The sequence below is a fragment of the Macrobrachium rosenbergii genome, chromosome 51 (genome assembly GCF_040412425.1).
Source record: "Macrobrachium rosenbergii isolate ZJJX-2024 chromosome 51, ASM4041242v1, whole genome shotgun sequence".
Lineage (NCBI taxonomy): Eukaryota > Metazoa > Arthropoda > Malacostraca > Decapoda > Palaemonidae > Macrobrachium > Macrobrachium rosenbergii.
In genome coordinates, this window is record NC_089791.1 from 10,565,876 (window position 1) to 10,585,060 (window position 19,185).

General features: G+C 36.9%; 3 non-coding genes across 3 annotated transcripts; all 3 read left to right on the forward strand.

The window, feature by feature from the left end:
• The first annotated feature begins 6,841 nt into the window (after positions 1–6,841).
• TRNAR-UCU (transfer RNA arginine (anticodon UCU)) lies at positions 6,842–6,914 on the forward strand. The gene has a single exon. It is a non-coding gene; the product is annotated as a tRNA-Arg (tRNA).
• A 728-nt stretch (positions 6,915–7,642) lies between these two features.
• On the forward strand, positions 7,643–7,715 carry TRNAR-UCU (transfer RNA arginine (anticodon UCU)). The gene has a single exon. It is a non-coding gene; the product is annotated as a tRNA-Arg (tRNA).
• A 5,453-nt stretch (positions 7,716–13,168) lies between these two features.
• Positions 13,169–13,241, forward strand: TRNAR-UCU (transfer RNA arginine (anticodon UCU)). The gene has a single exon. It is a non-coding gene; the product is annotated as a tRNA-Arg (tRNA).
• The last annotated feature ends 5,944 nt before the right edge of the window (positions 13,242–19,185 follow it).

A 19,185-nucleotide genomic window follows, 5' to 3' on the forward strand; every position in this document is an offset into this window, starting at 1 on the left:
TTTCAATTTTTTTAATTATACAACTCCTGTTACTCAGAGCGGTTGTTGAACTTAAGACTTTCCAGTACTTATTTAAAACATACATATCTGAAGAACTTTACTCTTTGAAAGAGCGATTATTTCATCAAAAGCAAATATTTGCGACTGGAACGAAATTCCATGCAAGTTGTTCATTAACTCTAATGAATAATGCTAAAAACGACCAACTTCATACAGTACATACATCGTAAGTATATACATCATCATTACGTACAAACCGCAAATAAAACAAAAAGGGAGACTCATTTAAATCTTGCTTTGGTGTCTTCTCCTCAATCAGGCGGCGCGAGAGCGCTAATAAGCTGACACGACCATCCTTTTCCCAAATGAGAGCAATTCCCTTTACAGCCTCGGCTATCCATCCTCTGAACCACTTCAGCCCACCTGTCTTCGTACCTGTTAATTAAGACCAATCAGAAGAGCAATGCAACCGCAACAACAGCAACATGGTGTTACTTTATTGAACTGAGAGAGAGAGAGAGAGAGAGAGAGAGAGAGAGAGAGAGAGAGAGAGAGAGAGAGAGAGCAATTTACGACTAATTGTACATTGTAGGCTAACATGGAACCTTATAGCTTCCGATACTTTCGCTCCAATGTATATAAATATACACACATTATATATATATATATATATATATATATATATATATATATATATATATATATATATATATATATATATATATATATGTTTGTGTGTGTGTGTGTGTGTGTGTGTGTGTGTGTGTAAAAAAGAACGTGAGAAAGAGTCAAAGAGACAAATGGATCTTAGTTCCCCGCGTATTGAAGATGAGTATTTGATGTCAGTTGGAGGCTGGCAGACCAGCAATAACTTGGCGCTGGCTTCACCGACGGCTGGCCGGCGGGTTGGCGGGATGGCTGGGTGGTGGCGGAGGTGATGCGCGTGTTTGTGTATATGCAAATGGAATGGGCAAAGCGATGGACGAATAAATCCCGTCTTACACGAACTCCATCTGATAGACAACTTCCACAAATGGCAGCCAACGACTAAGTTACGGCGCGATAAATATTTCTCTCTGAAAATGTTGCACGATTATTAATAATCATAAATACCCGAGATGAAGCAACGAAAGGAATTCGAGTCAAAGCTCTCTTCTTGGGCTCTGTCGGAGATGAAAAAGTTCTCGGTGTGATTTCTTCATTACGTACTTTCGAAAGGGTCATTTCACTTTTGAATAAAAAGTATGTCAAAATTAATGAGACGTATTCTGGTACGCACTGCAGTGTACGAGAGAGAGAGAGAGAGAGAGAGAGAGAGAGAGAGAGAGAGAGAGAGAGAGAGAGAGATGGGGGCTAGAGAAGTGGGAGCTTTGATGTCGATGATAATAATATAACGAGTCTACATGATTTTAAAAACTTGAACAAAATTATACATGACTGAATATCAAAATGGTGAATTTAACACAATTTTTACTATAACTAGAGACGGATTAAAAATCTAATCAATGTAGAAACTCAAATAATCAGTTTACTCTGATAGAGGTTTCTTTTATCTTACATGAAATATCTTAAATCATTACTGTAATCTCTACGAGTGTTCATGAAGAAGAAGCTCTCTTTCAGGACTCGTAACAAACTCTGCCGTGTTTGTTGGTGCATTTAACCTTACTTGATTGTGGAAAAACCAGATGAGGTTACATAAACATATCCTCAAATTCATAAATAAATAAAGAAAAGAGGACAAAGCGTTTGGTGAATTAGGTAAAGAGGAATCCTTAACCATTTTTCCGGAAGTCGAAAGAGGAACGAGAATTATGGTTGACATCGCTGTTTAATTGAGATTGGTAGGTGAAACTGCAATATATCATCATCCTCAAGAAGAGCCTATACTGGGACCTGATGTATGAATATCCAATCCTAAAATTCAAAATAGCTGGTTTTATGGAGCTCTTGACGTGATAATATGATAGACCGAACGCTAAATTTAATTCAACAAATTGAAAATACTACTAAAGAACTACCGAAGATATAAACTGAACTATAGCCTGTTTTGAAGCGAACGATAAATACCCACAGCCGTTACCACTTTAACTAAGGTCCAAACTTTAACCAAGGTCCAAACTTTGGACCTTGACTGTAACCAATGGTGGGTACTGAGCATGGACGACTGCCAATCACGATTAGCTTAATTATTTGTCTGACTGTAACCCGGTTATAATGGGGCTTGAAGCAATATCGATATCTTATGTACACAACTGCTGAGAAACTACAGATATGCTGATTTTCGATATTCATTTCTACTAACCGTAAACTCGTAATCAGTAAGAAAGTCAGTACTCTGTTATTACTCGAGCATCTGTTCCGTTATAAGTGACTGCAAAATTCAAGTAATTTTTCAATTTCATCGCACTTATATTAAATGAGGTTTATTGTGCTGCTGTTTTGAGATTTTATAGCAGTAAATTCCCACATGCGATGTGCTTTATACACACTACATTTTAATCAGTAGATTATTTCTCAAAATGCGTACAAAAATGAAAAAGGTCGTGAGTTTGAGAGAGAGTTTCCACAGTTTAAAAATTAATGCCCTTGAGTACAGCTGGAAAGAAGACTAAAAGAAAGAGACAAAACAATGAATGAAAAGTTACACTAAAAATCACTAAATATGTAAATAAATAAATAAATAAATAAATAAATAAACAAATAAATAAAAGGGAAAGGAAATTGGGTCTGAGTGTTTGATGAGCTGTATATATACATATATACACACACGCACTCACACATATTTATATGTATATATTATATATATATATATATATATATATATATATATATATATATATATATATATATATATATATATATATATATATACATATATATATGTGTGTGTATAGATAGATATATAAGAGAGAGAGAGAGAGAGAGATAATAACAAATCGCATTAAGTATAATTACCATTACAGAAAGAAAAATGCTGTAACTGCTGATACTTGAAATCTGGCGAACAATAATTCTAACCTTAGCACAAGGTAACAGATGGCTGAGTCAAGTTTCCTGGTCACCCTGGCACAAAACGTTGTCACGGTGTTGTTACCAGGATTATCAACAAAATCATCGCAATAATATGAATAATAACTTCAATGACATATGCACCCTCTTTATACCTCCGAATCCGATCATCAAAGTAACATAGAGATGTGTTAGTATATGGAATGGTGACCGCTCAGTGAAGCCATGGAACCCTAGAAACCATATTCATTTGCAGGAGCAAAACCCTCTGAAAATGAGAAAGGAGGACAACTAAAAATGATCTTGGTTATCTGAGATACGTCAATTAATAATGACAATGCACTCTTCGATTCATTTATTGCAAATAAATTAATACTTGTGCATATACACTCTGCACAAATACATGTTTAATCATTTGTACACACACGCACACACATATACGTATATATATATATGCATATGCATATGTATATATATATATATATATATATATATATATTATATATATATATATATATATATATATATATATATATATATATATGCATATGTATATATATTTATATATCACATATATATGTATATATATATATATATATATATATATATATATATATATATATATATATATATGTGTGTGTGTGTGTGTGTGTGTGTGAGAGAGAGAGAGAGAGAGAGAGAGAGAGAGAGAGAGAGAGACAGAGAGAGATGCTCATACACAACTATTTGCATGACTTTCAATTTTAGCACCGCTTAAAGGAAGATGATTATCTGTTCACCGTAAAACATAACGGAGGTTGAAATGCTAATAAAAAAAATCAAGAAGAAATGAAGACGAGTCTTGAAGGCCAGAAGGTGAACAGGTGATTGTAACAACACTTGACTACTATTCAAAATAGCCACTTAACGATGACCAAATTGCTGTCTCGAGTTAAGAAGGATGCGCAAGGACCCTAAAAGGTGCCAGCTTTTTATATGAGGAAAAGTTAAAAAATAAAGTAGAAGGCAAGAGTCGATAAAAGGCAAATGCCTTCAAGTGAAAAAGTTTTATATCGTAATGGAAACTGCGCTATTCCTAAGGCCAAGATATTTTCACAGCCGCCCAGAAATGCATACAAAAATATCCCAAAGTTGTAAAACCATTAATCATCCCCCCCGCCCCCAACATAAACGCGCATCTCTCAGAACGGATGATTAAGTACCGCATTCCGCACATGGGTATATTTCTCATATCAAACTAACACCTCACCTATATTTTTCCTATGGCAACACATATATCAATACTGCTATAAAATATTGCAAAATTCTATCCAAAAAGCAATACACAGCACTTACATTAAGCAAGCCACGATGGCGGCTAAGGAATTCTAATTAATGCTGTTGTCCTTGGCCCGCGTCTCTCTCTCTCTCTCTCTCTCTCTCTCTCTCTCTCTCTCTCTCTCTCTCTCGTTTATAAGGTTGTTACAAAGAGCTCGTGGCACACAGTAAAATATAATACCACTTTCAGCAAAAGAACCCCTACTTTAAACAATATACTAGAAGAAGGCTTAGTTAAATAATAATAATTGTAATAATAATAATACTACTTTTGATGATAACAACTACAATTAATAACTATAAATATAAGTAATGTCCTGATATAACACTGTATAACATACGTAGGCGGACTTACTATACCCCCATAGTTTGCCTTCATCATCAAATAAAAACATCATGCACTATAGTTTTGTAGTTCTAATTTTTAGTATTATAACCATTACAATAAATATGCCAAGAACAGAAAACATGGATGTCACACGAAAAAAAATAGTTTTTTTTTTTTTGAGAGAGAATAATTTCCCGGTTACTTAGCTGTTCATTCAGGTATGCGCATAAAAAACACAGCTTATCACCATTTCCTAAAAAAGAACCAACTCAAAACTCTTCCCTTTCTAAGGACGAGATAAGCCATTCGAAGCCAACACTCGAGGGTATTTCATGAATCTCATGCTTAAATGCAGGGGTGAAAAGGGTCACTCCCTAGATTTAGGAATTGCTTTTTATCGACACTGCTAGGTTGTTAAAAATGGCCGAAAACTTTGATAACAATAACGAAAGACGAATATCAGGAAATGTCTTCAGTCCAAAACTGTGACTATTGTGAATGAAAAGTCAATAAGACTCTGTAAAATAGTCTCCAGAGACCAATCCGGCATAGATCGTACGTGGAACTGCAATGCTTATCTGTACTAGAACTAACGCCAACTGTCAGAAGACAGGACGTGATCCGTCTAACCATCGACATCGTTGCTATTTCTCTGTTTTATCTCTCGTTGTTGTGCTGCCAACTATTTCCAAATATCAAGACTGTGTCCATATACATCCAAAAACGTGAATGAATTACTCTTTTTATAAACAAATAATGAAGTCGACGACAAACAATGAATGAATGATTGAATGAATGAATATTTACCTTTTGAATGAATGAATGAATGAATTAATCTCTCTTTCTTGAAACTCGGAGGGCACAGGATTAAATAACGCAAGTTGGCTGATATCACTGACACTTCTCAACTCGCTGACGTCGACCAAAATATGATGATAGCATCAAGGACATAAGCATAACGTTAGGACAATACCACTATCATATTCTCATTAGGAAATCACGTTTCTCTGACAAACCTCTTTCGATTTCAAATTTATCGACCATCTTTACGGAGATGACGTTTGCGTCTCTGCTTAATAAAGAGATAAAAGACGATGGTTGATGTTGAAGGAGGTTTAGAGAAGAGGAGGAGGAGGACGACGACGACGACGACGACGAGTGGTTAAGGAGAGGAAGAGACTTTTCGTGTGATTAGGAAACTTGCCAGCTAATTTTCATCCCGAACATAGAGACATTCACGAGGCAAATATGAAGTTTCAAATACATTATCCGTGATTTAATCGTGAGTGGTTATTCTTCAGAACTTCTTATCAAGTTCGTGATGAGCTGGCATGCATCAATGACACTGATTTTTTCTTTTGTTCTTTATCTTCTTGTTACGCTTTTTGTTAAGACATGCGTATGTCAGTCTCACTGAAAATCAATTGTATAAAGAGAAAATACTTCTAATATGCAAAAAGATTCAGATTTGGGAGAGGAAGATGATTCACAACTGCTGATGAAGCTGCTCTTCTCAATCACATGTCATGAACACAGTCATCCCTGAAGATCTGACGATTTCAGTATGTTTGCATGTATAGCTGATATAGACATTCTTCGTGATTTTCACGCATAGTTTGGGTTCTCTGTCACTATTAATACCTGTGTTTTTGTACAACTATCAAATTAAGGTTTGACAGAGAACCACTGCTGTGCAAACATTTACAAAGTACAATACAACAACAGGCAACCCAGACGCGGTATTCGTATAGAGGAAAGCCCTTTATAGTGAATGGTACTGGCTGTGATGTTATACACACCTTCCCCACCCTATTGATTACTAGACAAAAGTCAATCATCGGGGCTAATACGGTATTCAGGTAGCGTTCCAAATATAAATGATAAATATGACTGCATAGGGGAATTACAACATACAAATTAGAAATTATTCATTAATAGGTTGAAAGTACTCTAAGTTCATAAATGAGGTAAGGGTTATGTAGGGGGGCTAAATACTCACCTTCAAGGACTTGGGAGAAGCGCGTAATGAAAACAGCAAGTAGATCACAAGTAAAAAGTCAGAAAAATTGTACGATTACTGCATCACCTTGAAATGATGGAAGAGCTCGATACGTGACAATGACAGAGGCAGTGACGCGTGCCAATCCGATGGATGACATTACAAGGTCGCCCTTCATGTTACTCGTCCTCTTGGCGCAGTGGAAAGCGCGCTGGACTTCTAATCCAGAGGTCACGGGTTCGAATCCCGTAGGGGATAAGATCTTGTATGCAGAGTGGCAATTCGACTAGATTGCCATTACGTGTAAAAGAGAATAAAAGTCATCCAGTCCAAATCGTACAAGACTGTATTTTCTGCTGGATTATTATTGTCATTATTTTCTGTGGCAGCCTTAAGGTGGTGGCTAAAAACTTTCTTCCATTCAATGGCAACAAAGGTGATATGAATATAATTCATCAGAATGTTTGCAAAATCTGCAGTCATTGCAAATCTTCACTGGTGGAATAAGTACGCCAAGTACGAAGTCTCTTTTTCGTAATACTCTAAAATTATAGTCCAGGTTCAAGTCCTAATTGATCACTGACCTGCAATTATGGCCTTGACATACTGATCCACCGTAGGAATGCTGAATTTTCATAACCCACAGATGATGTATATTTATACAGTTTGAAGTCTTCATCCCCAAATATGATAGACTTTTTGATCTTCAAATATTTTCTTCCTTAGCATATGGACGGACATATAAATTTTTGGACGGACGGAGAGACATGTCAATTACTAGATGCATTGGGAAGGTGATCGGGGCACGAATACAGATAAGCAACAGTGCACCAGGGTCTGCTCCAATCGTTTTGCTGCCTAATGTGCTTCGTCTTTTAACCTCTTAGCATCGTTCACCCAGACACCATCCCATCGCACAATGTGGAAAGAGAGGCTGTGATAATTTTGGAATTATCTGATTTTCTGATAACAACGTCTGATACTAAGTCCTCTTGGCGCAGTGGAAAGCGCGCTGGACTTCTAATCCAGAGGTCACGGGTTCGAATCCCGTAGGGGATAGTCATGTATCGAAAGCTTGAAACAACCTTTATACAGTACAAAAGTCGTTGGCTTGTTGTGTATAATGGCGATGCAACGTATTGGGTTTTAAGAGAATTTTTAATTTGGCAAAAGTGTCAGGTTTTTTAAATCGTTATCAATTATGACATCTTTGACGAGGTTTTCTCAGTTACAAAAGGATCAAAATAGAAATTCCCCTTAATATAAAACATCTTTAAAATAAGAGATAAAAGATAAGAATAAAAAAATAAATATGAAAAAAGATAAAAAATATAGCAAATCTAATCAAATGGCTAAAACCTAGTTTAAAAGAGACATTAATGTTTCAACAAATTTATGCTAAAATTGACGCATCAAGAGTAATACCTGAAGCATTCATGAGTACATGCACTAAAACCCTAAACAGGTCAATACGATCAAGTGATTGCATATGATATTTTTATTTCTGCTGACAATATACCGAGTACGATTTTTGTTAGGAAATGTTCTGAAAATTAATTTATCAAATAAGACTTTGAAAATCCTCGATTGATCCACTTTCAACAATCGTCATAATTATTAACAATTAGGCCTTCTTGCTGAACAACTTAACAAGCCATGAACTTCCTAAGCAAGTCTTCACAGAAAGGCCGTACATGAAAAGATGAAAGCAAGTGAATAAATTAATATAGAAGCAAACGAAACGTGAGAGTGCTTGAATGTGCCCACCATGTCAACGCCGGGGTTGAGAATGTTGCTTGTATGTCACCATAATTTAACGTGGCTGACACTTTTAGTGAACCAGCAGCAATAAACAGAGGAAGATAATCTCCGTCAATCAATTCAAGCATATCTGAGTGGAAGTGATGTTGAAAGTCACCATCAACGAATGCAAACTGAAGGCATAACAGCTGAAATCACTCTACTGTCTTATCTCATTTCTAATAAATGTAGATAAGCAATTCCTCTCTCGCCAAATTTCTGAATAAAGAGTTAGTTTACTATTTTCGTTGGGATTTTCCTTTTCTCTTTCTCTCCCAACTAACTATCTACAGAAGGGTCATTCTTTCGGAAACTATGCTCACAGTTGTTACTATACTTGTCTTCTCTTTCTCCTATAATTGTCTCTTCGATATGAAGCTTCCTTAAATGACTAAGTTCTACCCAATTTTTTTCCTTGTTCTCTTTTCCTTCAGGCCACTTATAAATCAGGGAATTGATCTTCCCTTCTCTAACATAAAATAAGCTATCACTCTCACATTAACTATTTTAGGAGCAGTTCTATTTGATTCTCAAAGGTAGCTTCAACTACCTCGAATCCACAGCCTTCGAAAAACATATTATGCTCTGAATCATATTTTGCAAGACATCCAGAAACGTCAGTTCATTGGTGCCTTGATTATTGTGCTAAGAAGCATATGACGTCATGTTCTTACATCTTTTTCCAAAACAACTTTACCACATGGTGAAAAGCAATGTTACAAAACAGTCGAAAGATCGAAGTAACGCATTTTCTGACAGCCAGCCTTTTTTTTACTGTAGACAAAAAATTCATTGGTGTTTTGTCCGTGTCTGACAAGGTAATAGTTCAGCAGTCTGGTATGTCTTACAGTTCCATCCATTTTTCTTCTAGCACAATTCAATTCAGCAGTCTCAAATAAATCTGGATTACAGCTTGGGGTAAGTTTAACTCTACAATTTAGTGGTCATCCATCCGTCTGCATGAACCCAATATATATTTTTTCTTATAAAAATTTGGTTTGAAATAAATATATTCATATCAATTCAACATGTATAGCAAGACAAGCAAGCATACATACCAACAAGTGAACATTTATACACTTTAATACAATATTTGCAATAAAAACGTTCTTTCATACACTCTATCAGCTTAAATTTCCCCATACATCCATATCTATTATGTACAAGTTTACAAATGCCTATTGTCCCTAAAACCGAAAACATTGGTACATACATACTCTATTCCTTCACTCCCTGACAAAATACACTACTTGACACTACAGAAACCTATGACTGACCTCCAAACTACGGTAACATTACACCCCAATCACTCTCGGAAATCCTTAATTACACAATCACGCAACTGTCGTATTACAGGGCAAACGTTTGCATCTCTTCAATATCCTCAAGAGTCAACGAATCCGTCTCACCCATTGTCACATCCATCATCCCTACAAGACGTACCATACACACTCTCGTTCATCTGCATACGTGAAATTACTCACCCACTTTTCTGCAACACATCACTCCCCACATCAGCCACAAAGTCATTTATTCTCAAAAAGTCCACTCAAGTCCACTCCAGTCAGAAACAAAAAGGCATTTGCTCATCACTCACAACCACAAAGACATACTTAACCACCTCTAACTAACCTATACTTTACAACTAAAACTACTTCTTCCCGTGCCATAACTCGTCCTTTACCTAGCCCATGCATAAGTCATGTTGTCACATCCACACTCAATATTCCATGTATATTTTTCTATCTCCTTAACCAAATTTGCACTCACCAACAAAACTTGTGTTCCAGTATCAACTAACCGGCAATACTCATTTACATTCATATCAACCACTGCAGCAGTCGTACAACCCTTTTCATGCATACAGAAACTTACCTCCTCTGAGCCACAATCAACCAACTCTTCAAATTCCTTATCCCCATTTGCATTCGGTAAACTTTGTCTTTCCTCAAATTTATCCATATATTCATACCACCTTCTTTTCCACAACCCAAACACTGCAAATGATATAAATGCTCACTTTTCACACTCTGCTCGATACACTACAGGTTTTTCTACTCCATACAATCACACCATACAAATGATTTACGATCAATAGTACTTCTTGTATCGGGAATACACCAGGTTCACACACAGCTTTTAGTTCTTTAACATAAATGTCTAAACTTTCCGCATTCCAATCCTTTCAGGCCTCTTACACTTCTGTCTTTCACTTTCATTCTCAAATCCATTATATTAGCAGGAACCTCTTGTGGGTAATGGGTTAACATGGCATTTCCGTAGCAAAATTTACTTCAGGATGTGAAGTCCCTGCTTACATGAGTAAGGGCACAAGAGACTCTTGAGCCTGGGCAGGCAACTCTTCTAAGAGCAGGACACTCTGAAATCAAACCAGAAAGTGGAAGGACCTTTAGCCTTGGTAGGCAATCGTTCTAAGAGAAGGTTGCTCTGAATTTAAACCTTGTTCTCCAACTTTGGACTGTGCCATAGCTTATCTGCAGACTGCAGTAACTACAGGCCAATTTCTATTCTCCCTGTGATCTCCAAAGTTGCAGAAAAATTTATTCTTAAGCCTATATATAAGTATGTGGAATCCTAAGGACTATTAACTAACAGTCAATATGTATATTGGAAACAGTTAGGTACCTACAATGCTCTTTTAGAATTGACGTGACATTTGCAAAAGAACCTTGACAAAGTTTTCAGTTTAGTAATTCAGATATATTTTAGCACTGCTTTTGCTATAGTAAATCAAAAGGCACTTGTTTTTACCCTTCAGAATCTTGGAGTAGGTGGAAATGTTTTAGGATTACTTCAAGATTTCCTCACTAGTAAGCAGCCATGCATTGCTGATGATGAGATCTTCCACAAACCAAGACCTATTGTGTCTGGTGTTCTACAACTTATATGGTTGTTGGCCTGGAAAACAAGATTGTTCAGTACGCCGATGATGCAACGCTTGTGGGTATAGTAAAGTCTCCTCTTATGAGAAATGATGCTACTCTTAGTCTCAACTGTGCATGGATAGGATTAATGAATGGTGGGGTCGATGGAGTATGAGGCTAAACTCCAGTAAAATGAAAACACTATTGATCAGTAGATCTCGTATTCATTTTCCACCCCATCCTCCACCTCAAGTGGATGGGATTCTACTCAATAAGTATGAGGCTTTGCCTATACTTGGTGTAAACGTGGTGTAATATTTTACTCATATCTTACTTTTGAAAAGCATCTAATGAAAGTGTCATCAAATGCCGCGAGGAAGTTGGGTATTATATGTAAGGCCTTGTATATTTATAAGAATGGTAAAATCAACGCAACCTATTTTAGGTCACTGTCTTTCCTTTACTAGCATACTGTTCTCCCGTGTGGATATCTGCTTCTGCCAGATTTATCCCTTTCTGATGGAATAGTTTGTGGTGGTAGGTTCCTATTCTCTAACACTAGCACTTATGACTTGGACCATCGACAGCTGGTCTCTTTTTTGTCAATTTTCATAAATTGTATTTTAACAAAGAACCTTCTCTATTACAACTGATCTCTTATCCTCTTTCCTGCCGAAAGCGACCAGATTTGCTGAAGAGCAGCACCAATATGCAGTAAATGTGCCACCTTGTCAAAGTTCTCAGTTGTACAGGTCGTTTATTCCTCACACCATTGGACTGGAATAGTCTCCCTGAGGATGTGGATGCACTGCATTACTGCCCTGTAAAATTTACCTTGTATTTTAACAATTTATTTATATTTTTATCTGTTTATCTATATATTCATCAATTTATCTAATTTTTCTTTTCCAGTAACTGATCTCTTCTATTTGCATTTCTTGTTATCTTCTGTAATTTCTTTTAAATGAACACCATATGCTTTGAAAGCTCGAATTTCAAATCAGTGGCTTTTTCCATATGGAAGGGGCTTACCTTCTGAATAATAATAATAATAATAATAATAATAATAATAATAATAATAATAATAATAATAATAATAACCTGGCCAAGAAAAGTAACATATCTCTGTAAACTTTGAACGGGTATGGCGTTGGAACTTAACCAATGATATTAACATGAAAAATTTGTAATTGGATCAAGTGCTACTAGTAGCCTTCCTATCAGTTCCTTTTATAAATAGATAATTTCGGTTAATAGTACCCTGATCATCATTCGTTATCAAGATAATAGTTACATCAGCAGATTACAAGGTCACACAACTGATACTAATACACATTCATATATGAAATAGTAACTTCCTCAAAATTCACATATGTATAATGGGTGAGATGGTTTCCATGGCGGCAATTCTTCATGAATATAAACCAAAACTAAATCCCTTAAATACGTTTTCACTAAAGTTCATCAAAGCAAACTCATAAGGAGGGAAAAAATTTGCAACCATGCAGACATACAAACAGACACGAATGAAAACAGATTCTCCTTAAAATTAAACGACGATTCATGTGCGTGTTAATGCATGGAGTCCACTGCACCACGGTTTTACCTTTCACTCCGCCACCGAGAACTTTAGCCAAATCAATACTAGATATAATTCCTAATACTAGGTATCTATCCTTACAAGTCTGATGATTCAAACACGTCACCCAGACTGAATTTCACTTGTGGTATCACCAGTTTTCTTTCGAAACTCTACACTTGCGTGCCAAGGGCAAACTACTGTATAACCAATTCCTGTCTAGGACATGAATTTCTTCGCTTGTATATGTCCCCTTGGCGCAGTGGATAGCGCGCTGGACTTCTAATCCAGAGGCCGCGGGTTCGACCCCCGCAGGGGATGATACTTTTGAGGGGAAAAATGACGAGCGAGGGAATGACTCCATTCCTTTGCAGCGTTTTAACATTGTTTCTGGTTCCATAAAGCAAACGGATGATAAACGGGGACGGAAGACCAGGCCGGAACAAAATCAATAACAGCTCGCCTCGCTACGACATGCGTAGCTTCTTTCATTTACGGTCCGAAGCAACAAAATCTACGCAATATATTTGCAACCGTCCGTAAATCAAATGTAGTATTCATACTTAATGTGCTATACTGACTTTCGTAAACATTGAGCTTCAAGCTATTTCAGTAATGATTTGCATTTTACTTTCACCTGAATCGTTAACTTCAATAAAAAAATATTTATAATATTTAATCACTGTCCCAAAATTTCCACACCAACGAAAAAGTATATATTTAAAAAAATCGCTTTCTATTACTGTACAAATGAGATCGTTTCCATCCTGTCGTGAACAACCTAACAAGCACAAATTGAAGTCGCGTACTTGAATAAAATATAAATAAAAAAAACGATATAATTACCGAAATATCTTTTTAAAATCTTCGAAACTTCTGAAAACACCATTAGTCATGGAGCTTTCACCAACTGATATGAAAGTCTTGAATATTTATTCATTCGCCACTCCGTCGCTTCCTTCATCATCTGGAAGTACATACAACTGGTACCTCCCGAAGAGTGAAACATCTAACGAACACCATACGAATATTTACGACCTGCCCTAGAGAGAGAGAGAGAGAGAGAGAGAGAGAGAGAGAGAGAGAGAGAGAGAGAGAGAGAGAATACGTTGCTTTACTACTTTACTGACCTCCCAGGACTGCCCCGCACTTCATGATAAATGAGTTTATACTGCCTGTACTTAAGTATTTACCAAATCTTCTTCTTCCATGCAGAGGTATGTCTCTAAATAATTATAAGGAGAAGAAGAATAACGACCGCGACAATCACTGCAGTAATAAATATTGTCATTATTATCTCTAAATTTATAACTTGAAACATGAAAATGCTGAGAGCATGGCTTCGCTGAAGCAACGCAAGTCATTACCTTGAGAATAATGTTATGCTCACCAACTCGCGAGGTTTTTTTATAGTAAGTGTTCTGATTTGCATTACAGAAAGGAGAATAAGTGTGCACAAGTGGAAATACCGGCAAATGTAAAATCAAGTCAAGTTTAACGTCTGGTGACCTTACACCGTATGCTTTCCTAGTTTTTTAAACAAACAAGTACACTTACGCAAAAAGTACTTTCTACAACCGTTTACACTAAAGGGACAGAATACTGAAATCTATGCTTACTTTTGAATTATGAAGACTTGCAAAGATATTGAGTTTCCCTGTATGATTGAGTTTAATGTGCATCACCTTAACACCGAGGTGCAGGAAAGGCACTGACAGACTGCAAAGCAGCGAGCAGTGGATTACTGCAGGCAAAATTTAAAACAAAACACTGTAACATGAAGTCTCCAGAGAAGTAAAAGGTAAATTTCACATGCAACTGCAAAATGTTATAGGAATGAGAATTGTTGTTGGTGGTATGAATGGGAGTTGTAAGAACAATAAAGGTATGGAGGATGTAATGGGAAAGGCTGAAAACGAAAATGAGATACAAATTAGCTCTTGCCCTGCAGATATCTGGTAATTGGAGGCACTCTTTTCCAAAAAAAGAACATCCATAAATATAGTCGGCCACCTCCAGGCGGCACTCTTAAGGTGCCCATTCACGCAACAGTCTTTAGCAATGGTAGGGTTATGGTATGGTCAACTGCGCAAACCTAAGCCCGAGTGGGTAGGCCACTCACGTTACATTCTTTGGCTCAGTTTTTCTCATCTTTTGAACTGGAAAGATGTCTCTCTCTGATTGTTTTTCATCTGACGATTTAGTAAATGTAGCGCTGGCACTTACATTACAAAGAAAAAGGGAAAAAAAAAAATCAAGATGGTGCAAGCCATGGCTTTTGAAGAGGGATAGCTTATCGCATGAAGGACCGTTAAACGAACTTCGCTTGGAGCCTGTCGATTATTTCAATTATTTGCGAATGGATGAGCAAACCTACTTAAATTGTTATCACTAATGACTCCATTAATTAAAGACAAGATACCGTCATGCGAAAAGCAATTTCACCCCATGAGAGGCTTACAGCGACCCTTCGTTTTAGCAACTGGTAGATCATATGAAGGCTTAAAGTTTTCCACTTGATCTCTCCCCAAGCTTTAGGAGTCATCATACCAGAGACCTGTGTCGCTATCTAGCCTAACCTATGTGACTCCGCAGATATGTGAAAAAAAAATTAAAATAGGTTTTGACTCAATACGATTATAATGTGACCAATAAAGTGTTAACTTTACTTACTGTTTTTCATTGCTGTCCTCAACAAATGTAGTTTTCATTCAAGGAGCTGCAAGTAGCTTTGAGAACATCTTGGTCCATCAAGAAATCAAATGAATGAAAATACCACAAACTTGGTTTGTAGATCTCATCTTCTCCTGAGCCAGATTTTTGTGATTGCTCAACTTTCTTTTTTTCTTTCCGCACTGCACTGCGCATAGCATTTATCTTTTGCACTATCATAGCTCGATCTGCATTCGGTATTTTCTCTCTGAATTTTTTCACGAGTTCCACGTAAGCCTCATTTTTTTATTCCTATCTGAATATTCGTGGCTTTTGACTTTCCACAAACACGGAAAACTTCTATACAGTTCTATAAATTCAGTCAAAAATTCTCTATTAAGTTTATTCACCATATTCTGAGATATGCACCTGTAAATAAACAACAAATCAACGAAATGATCTAATATATTTTTCAGCTAAACACGTGACCTCGAGTTCCTTTAGTCAAAACTGAGCAAAGGTGATGAAAACACCCACTCACGGTTATGGTCTGCGTTATGGTATAGCCACAAGCCGCGAAAATATCAAACACGTTGGATATTGTTATGTTATGGTTCCGTCGAACTGCGCAAGCCAAAAAAGTACCCACTCACGCTACATTAACTGCCCAATTATACTGAACCGTACTTGAACCGTAGCTATTTTACGTTGCGTGAATGGGGCTTTAGAAACTAAGTAGATCACGCCGTCGTTAACCGAGAGAGAAAAAGAACACCGAGGGATGCCGGAAGCTACACAGGACATGTCAACAAGGATCACCAATTTGTCACTGTTACAGTGAAGCTGAAATTAAAAGCACTCAAAAAATATGATGGAATAAATAGGTTTGATGTGGTAAAGCTCCCAGAGGCTTTAGCAACTGGATGTCGAAATAGATTTGCAATTAAAGCCACCATATATGATTTAATATCATTAATCTATATTAATCTGGTGGAAAGAATTCCTACGGGATGCAGAGGAGGAAGAGCCGGTAGTAGAACAAGGGTGACTTAATCTAAAACGAACGAATGCTGGAAAGGAAAGTATTGGGATATGGCGTATCAGATGGAAAACTTGGATATCGGGTGAGCCATGGAATACAATAAAGAATCAATAAAAGTCAAACGTAAATGCAGACATTAAAAGGAGACGAAGAGCAAAAAGTCGAACGTCCTAAGGTCCCCTGTCTAGATAGTGGGGCTAAACGAAGACCTGCAAGAGATAAAAGAAAATATTTGGACAAACAGGCAAATGACGATGATAAAACCATGCATTCAGGCAGCAGAACTGAAAGGATGCCCATGGCTGAAAAGAAAAAGAGGAAATTATATATCAGAACGACATCAGAAAAAGAAAAACATTGCTGGCTAGAACAGTTTTGTAAGAGACACTGGGGACATAATTTGATTGAGGAGTATATACCAGAAGCTGAAAGACCTAAATGTGCTAACGAACGAATTCATAGTTTTTGAAAAGGAATCAATAATAAAGAAGCTTAAGAGATAGAAAACACCAGGTTAAGATGGAATGACTTCCGAGATGATTTTAGCTGACACTGAAATGTCACCTCATATACTGACTAGCTTGTTTTGCAGATTATGGAACAAGAAACTAAGCTTGATCACTGTGAAATGTAGTCATAACAAAATCACCCCCCATCAAAAAAAAAAAAAACTTATGACTGCGTTGGTTGCAATGAAAATATTCTGTATTATTATTCGCAATGGGCTGGAGAAAGAAATTAATAAAACTGATAAGCTACTTATATGCGAGGTAAGAGTTGCACCGATAAAGTATTTCTGTTAAGACATACTGTGCAGCAGAGTATGGAATTTAAAACCCCCCTTCTGATGGCTTTTATTGATTACAAGAAGGTACTTGAGAGCGTCCACAAACCAACATTTTGGAATGTCTTGTTTCAGCTTGTTATTCTCTTTAAATACATAAAGCTAACTGAAATTTTCCAAGAAAGAAGCTGTTACATTCAAAGCTGGGTCTTGTCAAGCAAATTTTGAATAAATGGTAGGGTGCAACACGAAAATGTTATTTCACCTATGTCGTTTGCCTTCTCATGAATTTTATAATGAAAAAGGTGGTCGGAGATGGAAGAGAGGGTTTGGGCTGGAGTAACGAAGAAACTTGACCGACTTGGCATATGCAGATAATGTTCCTTTAAGCAGCATAATACCACAAGGTTTACAAAGCCTGCTTAGCGGAAGACATCATATATCTAGAGAGATGTGACTCAAAATAAATCTATGAAGAATATAAGTGATGAGGGCAGAGTATGCTTAATGGGACGACATAACATTAGCTGGCGAAAGTATCAATTATGTTGAATCTTTCAAATATTTAGTACAGGTTCTCTTGGGTTGGAATTTGGTAAAAGGCTAAAGAAGCAAATAAATGATATGGGTTAGCAGAAGATATTCGAAAATCAAATGTAGTGGAATTGAATTTATAAGCATGGTATGACCAGTATTACTGTACGGACATGAATCATGGTATGACACTGTCAATTTTGAACTAAGCCTTTAAGAAAAACAATACGAGTCAGACGGCAGGATCGAGCTAGAGATGATACCATGAGGGGAAATTATGGAAGTTCCATGTGTAGATGAGATAATGATGGAAGGGAGATGAAGATGGTTTGGACATGTCCTTCGCACAACCTCTGGTAACACAGCACGTGATAGTGTCAACTTGGCTCCATATGGCACCAGAAGAGTTGGAAGATCCAGACCTAGTTGAATGAGGAACATGAGAAGAAAGATTAGAGATGAGTCGACATGAATCACTGAATTTCACAGAGGCCTTTGAGTCATATGGTGTTGGAGGCGACGATGATTATGAAAACCAATGCGTATAACACTAAATAAAGTAAAAGTTTACAAGAGGTTATGTTTTCATTTAAATTTTCCTAAATAAAAAAAAACAACCACAGTAAATCTTAATCTTGGGTCATGGGCATTATTAATATAAAATCCAAACACAAACTTTAATACGAGTACAATTTCTATAACGCAGATGGTAAATAAGAAGAATTTTTCTCTCTCTCACACACACACAAACAAGTATATTTACATTATATACAGTATATATATATATGTATATACATATGTATATTTAATAATTTATGATTTCCACATATTTACGACACGGATTCGTTGCACAAGCATATGCAAGTCGAGACCTGCATGCATAATGTAGTTAAACCTTTGTGCCTTTAACAGCTTGTGGATAGTTCCACAGGCAGTTTAAATGCCTGAAAGAAAATTGAGACGTACCTTCAGCAAAGGAGTGACTACTACTGACAGGTGAAGGGGAAGGGGATGGCAGAGGGAGGGGAAGAGGTTCTTGTACTGGATCACCTATGACGGGGTAGGGGGAAGAGAGAGGGGTCGCAGTTGATGAGGATGCAATCACCCACCCCATTACTCCCCACCCCTATACCCTCTACCCTCTTCTCTAAAAGGCTACTCTTCGTCCTCTAGGCAGGGCACCACATATGCATAACTTCCGTGAGTTCGGGTGCTGAGAGAGAGAGAGAGAGAGAGAGAGAGAGAGAGAGAGA